An 11,390-nucleotide genomic window follows, 5' to 3' on the forward strand; every position below is an offset into this window, starting at 1 on the left:
ACTCACTCTAATGAATGTTTTTTGCTAATGTTGTTGTCTTGTTTTCTTTGAACGGATCCCATGGTTCTTTGCTTCATGACTGTCTATGGGGAAGACCGATCTCAGGGTTGTACACAGCATGCATACTTCAATAACAAATATATTCTGAATCGTTGAATCTTGAATCTAATTCTAGATTCATTTAGTTGATTGAATTGAATTCCTTAGTTTTTGCGAAGGGATTTGAACTCAGCTCAGGATCCAGAATCCTGGTTGTCAATTTAATTATTTAATCTCAAAGCCATCCTTTCTTCTGTTGTAATGGCTTTTAACCTGGATATGCCCATCTCTTCCGTTGCTCCTAATCTCTAAGTATATTATCCATAGACTCTCCCTACACCCTATATTATATAACATCCATTGGCTCTTCCTACGCCCTACATTATATAACATCCATAGGCACTCCCTAAACCCTACATTGTTGCAAACCAAAGAGCATGAGCTCCTAATTCACTCACGTTTTCCAGAGAGGTGAAATTATGCTGTCTTCCTTATGAATTATTTTAAGTTGCTTTTTGTCTGTGTGCAATACTTCATAGAATTTCGATGAAAAATTAGCACTTGCTACGTCTGTAACAGAAGTCCTCGAAGCAACACACACAAAGTGCTGGAGGAGCTCAGCAGATCAGGCAGCATCCGTGGAAATGAATAGACCGTCGACGTTATGGGCTGAGACCCTTCTTCAAGGCTCAGTAAGAAGGGGGAAGATGCCAAAGTAAAGCAGTGAAGGGAGGAGAAGGAGATAGGTGAAGCTAGGTGGGTGGCAAAGGTCAAGGGCTAGAGAAGAAGGAATGTGATAGGAGAGAAGAGTGGATCACAGTGGAAAGGGAAGGAGGAGGGGTCTCAGGGGGAAGTAACAGGTAGGTGAGAAGTGGTAAAAGGTCAGAATGGGGACGAGAGGAAGTGGGGGGGGGGTGGAAGGAGAAATCACTATTCATGTCATCAGGTTGGAGGCTACCCAAAAGGAATATACGGTGTTGCTTCTCAACCTTGAGGTTGCCCTCATCTTGGCATAAGAAAAGGCCATGGACCAACAGATCAGAACATGAATGGGAATTGGAACTGGAAAGCTTGGCCACCGAGAAGTCCCATGTAATGGTTGGAGCAGAGGTTCTCAACAACATGGTCTCCCAACTTACAACGGTCTCACCAATATAGAGCAGGCCATTTTGGGAGCACCGGACACAATACACAACCCCAACAGATTTGCAGGTGAAGTGTTGCCTCATCTGGAAGGAATGATTGCGGCCCTGAATGGAGGTGGGGGAGGAGGTGTATGGGCAGGTGTGGCACTTTGGCCACTTTCAAGGATGTGCCGGGAGGGAGATTAGTTGGGGGGGGGGAATGAATAGACAAGGGAATTACAAAAGGAGAAATCTCTGTGGAAAATGGTGTGGTGGGGGGGTCAAGGGGACGGAAGTAAAGATATGTTCAGTGGTAGGATCCCTTTGGAGATGACAGAAGTGGATGATAATGTGTTGGATGCGGAGGCTGATGGGATGGTAGGTAAGGACGAAAGGAACTCTGTCACTGTGGAGGCAGTGCGAAGATGGGGTGAGCGCCAATACACCGGAAATAGAGGAAATGAAGGTGAGGGAGGGAGGGAAACCCCATTCACTAAAGAAAGAAAACGTCTTTGATGTCCTGGAATGGTAAACTGCGCCTGGGAACAAATGCGGCAGAAGCAAAGAAAGTGAGATAAAGGAATATTATTTGCTCAGGAAATAGGGTGGGAAGAGGTATAGTCAAGATAACTCTGGTAATCAATAGATATATAAAAGACTTTGGTTGACAGTTTGTCTCCAGAGTTGTCGACAGAGGGATTGAGAAAGAGGGTGGTGTCAGAGATGGACCAAGTGAATTTAACGGCATGGTGGAAGATAGAGGTAAAGTTGATAAAATTGACAAGCTCAGCATGGATGCATGAAGCAGCGCCAATGTAGTGGAGGAAGAGTAGGGGAATACTAGCAGGGAAGGCTCTGAACATGGACTTTTCTACATAGCCAACAAAGATGCAGGCATAGCTGGGGCCCATGCAAGTACTTGTGGCTACCCCTTGAGCATGGAGAAATTGAGAGGAGCCAAAGGAAAAATTGTTCAACGTGAAGACCAGTGCTGCCAGACAGAGGAAGTGGTGGTGGAGGGGGAATTCCTTGGTTCTTTTGTCAAGAAAGAAGCGGAGAGCTTTGAGATCTTCTTGATGGGTAATAGAAGAGTACAGGGACTGAACTGCTTCTGGGTGTTCCAGTGCAAAAAGGCCACTATGGATATATACAGTTGGCCCATTGAAACTCAAATCACTTTCACAAAACTCACTCACACAACAGCATCATGGATAGGATTGAGCATTGATGATCGGGGGTAAGTGTGAACAACATTACAGTGATATTTAAAATGGAATACTTTAATTGGCCTGTCGCCATGAAATCTTGCATGCCAAATCAACTACAAAAGACTACAAAAGTAATGGTTGCAGCCCAGTCCATCATATAAAAAAGTCTTGCCTACTATTGAGCACATTTACCAGGAGCCCTGCCACAAAAAAAGCGCATCCATTTTCAAGGATGTCCACCATCCAGGCCATGCTCTCTTCTCACTGCTAACATCATGAATGAGGTACAGGAGCCTTAGGTCCCATATCACCAAGTTCAGGAGCAATTATTAACCTTGAACTATCAAGCTCCTGAACCAGCGTGGTGAACTTCACTTACTTCAACACTGAACCATTTCCGAAACCTATGGACTCACTTTCAAGAATTCAATATTAAATACTTCTATTATTATTTCTTGCATTTGCACGGTTTGTCATCTTTTGCACATTGGTTGTTTTTGTGTGTAGTTTTTCATTGATTCTATAGTGTCTCTTTGTACTTACTGGTGGTCATATATATGTACTTTGATAATAAATTTATTTGATCTATTAGCTTTAAGTTTTGACTTTGAACAGATAAGTCTCCTTTAAATTACATACTTACTCTTCACTGGGCATCTCCCTTAGGCTCCCTCAATAATGGAACCGAGATCAATCAGTACCCAAAGCCGTTGCCTACACTTGTAATTGATACCATGTTAGCTGGAGGTCGCAAGAGTCCATTGACACCTAAACCCAGCCCTTGATGTTCCTGATCTTCTCCACAAATAAGGCCTTGACACACCCCCTTGCACAACACATGCCTGATAGAATTTTGAAGCAAAACTTCAAAATAAAGAAGGGAAAAGTACTGGCTGTGGAACTATAAGCTTAAGAAGCACTTAAGAGGCTCTTAGAGAAGTATATGAACATGTGAAGAATAGAGAAATGTGGATATTATATCAGCAGAATCTTCAGAGGGGAAGGCCCCAAATCCTCGGCTTTGCCTACCAAATCCTCTTGCCGGGGCCAGGGTCGAAGCGCTCGGCAGAGATGGTGCTCGGTGCTCAGTGTCGGAGGGCTGGTCAGAGGCTCGAAGTTTTTGGACGGACTCAGAGTCGAACTGTGGTCAGGGTGCTTCCAGGATGCTGCATCGGCAAGTTTGCTGTGCTGGAAGCTCATGGCAGGGAGAGTTTCTCCCTTCAACCGTCTGCTTGAGATGATGGGACTTTCGAGAGACTTTGAGACTTTTTTTTACGTGCCCATGGTCTGTTCTTCATCAAATTACGGTATTGCTTTGCACTGTTGTAACTATATGTTATAATTATGTGGTTTTTGTCAGTTTTTTTAGTCTTAGTTTGTCTTGTGTTTCTGTGATATCATTCTGGAGGAAAAAATTGATTCATTTCTTAATGCGTGCATTGCTAAATAATAATAAAAGAGGACTGTGTGTCCTCATAATCTAATCTAATCTAATATTTGCAAAGACAGCATAATTTTAATTCTATCTTTTTCCTGGTGACCTCTTGTAGTTTCCCAACATAGGTCTGTCAGCAATAAAAGTCTCCAGTGAAATATAGAATAATAACTATCTCTGTGAAGAGTCAAGGCAGTGATTGATCTATTGAATTGACACCATGACTAAATCTCAGATAATCTACAAAATATATCAGAATCCTGAGTTTTAGATTATGTCTTAAAATTCATTGCGGTGTCTGTTGTTATTTGCTTTTTGTTCTATGCCCTTAAGTTCACTCAAACCACAGGAGCATTCATTGGAGGTAATTGCCAGCAGGAGCCCCTCCAAATCACGATTTGTAAATCTGCGTCCAATACAGGGAGAACATTTGACTGAGAACAAAAGCAAAATACTGCTGATGCTGTAATTCAAAAATAAAAACAGAAAATGGAATCATGACTAAAAATGAGCCAAGAACTGTAGGAAGCAATTGGAAATTGAAAGTAAAGTATATTTAGATATCTTTCATCAGGGTGGCCAAATGTTGGACAATTCCAGCATTCAGCCAGATGTAGTTTCATTCAACAGCTTATCCTGACTGTTGAAGCCAGTTACTAAACATGCTTGAAATTAATTAGACTGACAGCCAGACTTGGGACATCCCTTGATTATAAAAATAGAGAACGCTGGAAAAAGTTAAGAATGCAGGTTAAGCTGGAAAAAGAGTGAGAGAGAAAAAGAGAGAAAATAATCCGGTTAAGTATCACCGGGATGCGTTGTGAAATTTGTTAACTTAGCAGCAGCAGCAATACAATGCAATAAATGATAATATAGAAGAAGAAGTAAATAAATTACAGTAAGTAGAGAATAGTAGAGAATTAAATAGTTAAATTAAAAATAGTTCAAAAACAGAAATAATTTTTAAAAAATGAGATAGTGTTCATGGGTTTAATGCCCATTTAGGAATCAGACGGCTTTTCCCGAATGATTGAGTGTGTGTCTTCAGATTTCTGTAGATACTGTGGAGGCTAGCACCCAAGATGGAGCTGACTAATATACAACTGTATGCAGCTGCTTTCAGTCCTGTGCAGTACCCCCCATACCAGATGATGATGCAGCCTGTCAGAATGCTCTCCATGGTACTACTGTAGAAGTTTAAATGTTACAAACCAAAGAGATGGAGATACAGAGGGTTCTTATTGTATTATGATGAAAGCTATTCAGGCATGCTAGGAGCCACACTCATGTCCCCATCACATCAACGGAGCTGTAGTGGAGCGTGTATCAAGCTTCAAGTTCCTTGGTGCCCACATTTCCGAGGATCTCACCTGGTCCCTGAACTCCTCCATCCTGGTCAAGAAAGTTCACCTCTGTCCCAGGATACTGACAGACTTTTACCGCTGTACCACTGAGAGCATATTCACCAAATGCATCTCAGTGTGGTATGGCAATTGTCCCATATCGGACCGCAAAGCAGTCCAGCATGTGGTGAAAACTGCCCAGCAGATTCTCGGCACCCAATTGTCCACCATTGAGAACATCTACCTTAAACGCTGCCTGGGCAGGGTGAAAAGCATTATCAAGGATGCATCTCGCCCTAACCATGGACTTTTTACTCTCCTCCCATCCGGTAGGCGCTACAGGAGCCTCCGCTCCCACACCAGCAGGCACAGGAAGAGTTTCTTCCCTGAGGCTGTGACCCTGCTGAACCTCACATCACAGCGCTAAGCAGTATTGCACCCATATTGTACTGTCTCAGTACTTTTATATTTGTGTGCTGTAGCACTTACTTTTTATTCACAGATATTTTGTAAATTACACTATTCTTTGCATTTCTGGTCAGATGCTAACTGCATTTCATTGGCTTTGTATCTGTACTCGGCACAATGACAATAAAGTTGAATCTAATCTAATCTAAGTTAGATCTGACATATTTATTTTGTTTTTCTGTCCACAGATGCTGCCTGACCTTCTGGGTGTTTCTAACATGTGGTTCTTCAATTTGTTTGATGAACTGCCTTAGACGCATTTAACTCACTAAGTTAGCAGAGGAAACCAGACCAAACTCTGGTGAGACCCTGTGAAGAATCAATTTTGTCAATACTCCAAATTCAAACAATAGTTGTCAATTGATTATTAAGGCATCTGTTAGTCTTGCGAGACCATGGATCTGCGCCTGGAAAATCTTCACTCTCCAGGGCGCAGGCCTGGGCAAGATTGTATGGAAGACCAGCAGTTGCCCATGCTGCAAGTCTCCCCTCTCCACAACACCGATGTTGTCCAAGGGAAGGGCAAGGGCCGATACAGCTTGGCACCAGTGTCGTCGCAGAGCACTGTGTGGTTAAGTGCCTTGCTCAAGGACACAACACGCTGCCTCAGCTGGGGCTTGAACTCACGCCCTTCAGGTCGCTAGTCAAATGCCTTAACCACTTGGCCATGTTCCCACAATTGATATTGCACACTAAATAACCAATACCTTGGATTTATCACAGATAAGCAAAAATAGGTGCTAATCTAAAAGAGCGGGTAATGAAGAAAAGACAAAATCAGAGTTAAGTAGTTTGTTAGGGAGCTAACCATCGTTGTTCACACTTTATCAGAATTAGTCTTCTTCAACACACCAGCAGTGAATCCATGGGAAAGTCTCAAAGCCATTCATTTACCTCTAAGAGGACCACAACCTTGTCGTGGTTTGGAGGCTTGCATGCCTCAGTGACTTGGAGAGCTATGCTGGCTGGATTCAGGGCTTTATGCTTTGGTTCATACCAAACAGATCAAAGAGTAGAGGCCAGACTATGAGTGATTCACCGGTCCTCTAAATCCTGGGTTCAGCTCAGGGCTAACAACCCTGACTGGTAAAACAAAATTGTTCTGGAGGCAGCAGTGAAGAATCCTTCTACATCTGAGTGCGATGCTAGTCTTGAGTCTGCACTCGGGACTTGCATGACTGAAAATCAGTTCAGTTCAGTTCAGTTTTCATTTATTGTCATTTAGAAATACATGCATTAAAAAATAATACAACATTCCTCCAGAATGATATCGCAAGAAAAGCATAGGACAAACCAAGACTAAAACTGACAAAACCACATAATTATAGCATATTGTTACAACAGTGCAAAGCAATACCATAATTTGATAAAGATCAGACCATGGGCACGGTAAAAAAAAGTCTCAAAGTCCTGATAGACTCATCATCTCACGCAGGCAGCAGAGGGAGAAACTCTCCCCACCATGAACCTCCAAGCGCCGCAAACTCGCTGATGCAGTACCATTGGAAGCACCCGACCGCAGCAGACTCTGAGTCTGTCTGAAAACTTTGAGCCTCCTACCAGCCCCTCCGACACAGCCTCTCCGAGCACCATCCTCTGCCGAGCGCTTCGACCCCGCCCCGGCCGCCGAGCAACAAGCAAAGCCAAGGACTGGGGGTCTTCTCCTCCGGAGATTCTGGACCACACAGTAGCAGCAGCAGTGAATCAGGCATTTCAGAAGTTTCACCAGATGCTCCTCTATGCTCTCACGTCCGTCTCCATCAAATCAGGATTGTGCAAGGCACCCTACTTGACAAAGAACAGACATCGCCACTGGAGTGGCTGCTGCGAGCTGTGTCGCGCCGCCATCTTCCCTCCATAAAATAGTGAAAACTGTGAGGAAGCTAGTAACATAATGAAGGAAGCCCTGAATGCTACCAGAGATAGATGACCTTCATTGCTGTCCTAAATGCCAATAGCAAAACAGGCAGTAAAACCATTCATTTAGACTTAATTACATATTGATCGATATTGGCATTTGAGGTACTGCACAAATCCATTTGGATATATAGGTATTAACATTGATTTTCTTTAGGCAGGAAATAAATGCCTGAGAGCAAATGAGTTAATTTAATTCGTCAAGTGGGCCTGATGTTATAGCCCTGGTGTTAATGTTATTAGTCTCATGAGCAAGGGACCTCCGTTAGTAGTCTGGCAATGTGAGTTCAGATTGCACAATGGGAAAGGGGAAATAAATTTAAATAAATAAAGCTGGAATAAAAATCTATTATTAGAAATAGTGATGTTGAAACTAGAAGATTATTTTAGTTCACTTATATTCTAGAATATTCATCTAGAAATTTGCTTTCCTTAATCCACTTGTGACTCAAGATCCACAGGGGCTAACTGCAAAGTCTTGAAACTATTTACTCAGTTGTTCAAATCAGCAATAAGACACCAAAATCAATGCCTCACCAATACCTCTACAAGGCCAGTTAGGCATCGGCATTAAGTTTTGGTGTTACCAATGACTTGAACCTGAGAATAATTAGAAATATTTTCTTATTCTATGGTTGCTCTTGACAACAGTGTTCCCAAATATCTCTATTTCCCTCATTTTTGCCTTACTCTTCTTCTTCCCTCCCCAGAATAAGAATACGGTTCTCCTTAACTTTGATAAGGTCTCAGCAGCCTTTGCATTCAACAGTTCACTTTCCAGAATTTCAGACCCACCTGGCCTGGTGTATCATCTCCTCCTCTTTCAGTATTCAAAGGAACTTTTACTTCCAGTATTCCTTGCTTCACTTTTCTATTTACACTAATATTCATCCCCTTTCTCACTCAACTGCAAGAGGTATAATACTATCTTCTCACTCCTCCTTCCTGGTTCCAGAGCTCCAGACACTCCTTCCAAGATAAAGCTATAATTTACTTCCACTCTGTCCAATTTAGTCTTGCATGTTGTGATCTGTTGTTTGGCTGTGAACCAAAATGAAGGTGAAACTTCATCTTTACTGTACATCTCTATGCATTCTCAAGGATGATTCCAAGCATTCAATTGTGAGTCACTTTAATTCTCCATTCTGTTCCCATTTTGATATTGCTTTCTTTTGTCTCCTACCTTGCTCCAATGAAGCTTAAGTTAAGCTTAAGGATGAGAACCTCATCTTCCAATAAGTATTTGATTGTCTTTGGGAAGTCAACATCAGTTTTCCTTGGCATAAACACTACTGAGGATCTCACGTGGTCTGTACATACTGCCTGTATGGTGAAAGAGGCACAACAGCGTCTCTTTCACCTCAGACGGCTGAAGAAGTTTGCTATGGGCCCCCAAATCCTATGAAATTTCTACAGGGGCACAACTGAGAGCATCCTGACTGGCTGTATCACTGCCTGGTATGGGAACTGTACTTCCCTCAATCGCAGGACTCTGCAGAGAGTGGTGCGGACAGCCCAGGACATCTGTAGATGCAAACTTCCCACTATTCCGGACATTTACGAAGACAGGTGTGTGAAAAGGGCCTGAAGGATCATTGGGACCCGAGTTACCCCAACCACAAACTGTTCCATCTGCTACCATCCAGGAAGTGGTAGCACAGCGTAAAAGCCAGGACCAACAGGCTCCGGGACAGCTTCTTCCACCAGGCCATCACACTGATTAATTCATGCTGACGCAACTGTATTTCTATGTTATATTGACTATCCTGTTGTACATAATATTTATTATAAATTACTATAAATTGCACATTGCACATTTAGACAGAGACGAAACGTAAAGATTTTTACTCCTTGTGTATATGAAGAATGTAAGTAATAAAGTCAATACAATTTAACATTTTCAGGTAATCAGCTTTCCCAAGCTTATATTTTGTGTTTTCAGCATTCACCTTTACTTTCTCTCTACACATGGTGTTTCTGATTTCCAGTTCCCCTCAACATACCTTTTGTTTTTCCTGGGCCCCCACTATCTTCTCACAGCCTCTCTTCCTTGTGTCATCCAATCTCTCACTCAAAACCTACTCTTCTATTTTCTCTTCCTCTGCTCATTTTCTCTGCATGGTAGAACTTCATTTTACTCTACCTTTTCTGGTAGAGATCTGGTGAATCTTTAATAATTCTTCTCTCTCCACAGGTTCTCACAGACCTGCTGAGCTCTTTGGCATTTTCTGTTTTTATTTCAGACGCTTATCAGTTGCAGAATTTTCTTTCTTTACTTTCTTTATTAATCTTTTTATTGCCTTAAAAGGAGCATAAATACAATCAAGAGGAGAATTAGTTTGAATATATATATCTCTAACAATATAAACCAAGATTAAGATAGACATTGTCAAAATCATAGATATTGTTAAACTAGTATAAAATATATAATTAAAAAAATGAAAATAACAATCCTCCTCTTATCAGTTTATGAAGAGAAAAGAAAAAACATTGGGTTTTAAATGGAAAGAAAAAACCCACTATATTATAGAAAAAAAAACAAAGAAAAAAGGGACTCGGCAGTCCATTTTGAGGGAAAAAAATTTTTGACCAAAAAAAAAAGAAAGAAAGACTTTCTGATCAACTTACTTTCTGTTGGACTGAAAAATACATACCTACTCTTTCCAGAGGAGAACTTCCAACTAGGCATCTGTTACCTCCACTCCTAATGACGAAATAAAAAGAGTGAGAATGAACTTCATTCAAGCTATAACTCAAATGCTGTGAATATCTCAGCCAGGGTCGTTATTATAAAAAAGAATTTTTTTTTTCAGTTAGTATGTGGATTATATTTTCTCAATGTAACCTTGTGGGAATGCAGTGTTCCTTGAATTGATAATCTTATAAGTATGATTGTATGTCTTTGGACTAGATCTGGTGTTTCACTTTGTGTTACAGATGTCTCATTTGGTATCATGAGGATTGTTAAGCTCTTCTTGTATTTATCACTTTTATTCAATTTGGAGCAATTAAATTGTTGCCTTTGGGGATTATTGTTTCATCTGGGCACTGGAGCTGTCTGATTGGTCCTAAATTCCTATGTGCTCCAGGGTATATTTCAAGGGGGCATGCCAATCCTTCTTTGCTTGGTTGTTGTGGATCCTTGTCTGGTGAAAATCTGAACAAGTTCTTCTGCTTAACACGAGTGATTTCAGTTCTTCAAGATTCTGTATAGTTTGCCTGATTTCTTGTTAATTTTGAAGATTAATTTCTGCAATGTCTTTTGTTTTTGTTTGAATTGCCGAAACCTCTATGATTCCTGCATTTGAATTCGCTAGTGACGTTGACAGTGAAGCTCCCATTCATGACTTGTTATTTCTATCTTTCCATTCCAACTCGGTTCTGGTGGGCCTTCCTTATTTTACCACCAGTAAACTTAAGCTCATTCGAGATCCAATGGTCTTGTTCCAGCTCACATTAAGTTCAGATGACCCAGTAACACTGGGTTTATAATAGGTCACCTAACACTATGGTGGCTTCTGGTTAGATCATGCCTTGATCTTAAAATTTTCTTCTTACTTTTCATATACCTCTGTGAATTTACTTCAGTTTACCTTCATAATCTTCTCCAGCTCCAGGACTCTCAGATCTCAGCAGTCTTTGAACTCTCCCTACATCAGCATCCCATATTTAATTGTGCTTTGATCGATAATTCTTCAGCTACCAAAGCCCAAACCTTTGTAATTCCCATACTAAGCTCACTATCTCGCTTTCCTCTTTTAAGAATTTTCCTAACGACGTTTCTCCCTTTGGCCTTCTTGGACCAATCCTCACATCAGCTGCTGTAGGCCTTGTGTGGTAGGCATTATTTTTTAAT

General features: G+C 41.4%; 1 long non-coding RNA gene across 2 annotated transcripts in view; it reads right to left on the reverse strand.

Annotated features, from left to right (window-relative positions):
* Positions 1-10,297, reverse strand: part of LOC134337840 (uncharacterized) — an 82,797-nt gene extending 72,500 nt beyond the window's left edge. Inside the window, exons 1-2 of one of the 2 annotated variants that reach the window (XR_010016086.1) lie at positions 10,189-10,297; positions 9,678-9,834 (exon numbers count right to left, since the gene is read on the reverse strand). This is a non-coding gene — a long non-coding RNA (uncharacterized LOC134337840). Of the gene's footprint in view, positions 1-9,537; positions 9,835-10,188 lie in introns of both variants that reach the window. The other variant, XR_010016085.1, reaches the window with a different exon arrangement.
* Between the last annotated feature and the right edge of the window lie 1,093 nt (positions 10,298-11,390).

The sequence above is a fragment of the Mobula hypostoma genome, chromosome 25, assembly GCF_963921235.1.
Source record: "Mobula hypostoma chromosome 25, sMobHyp1.1, whole genome shotgun sequence".
Taxonomy (NCBI): domain Eukaryota; kingdom Metazoa; phylum Chordata; class Chondrichthyes; order Myliobatiformes; family Myliobatidae; genus Mobula; species Mobula hypostoma.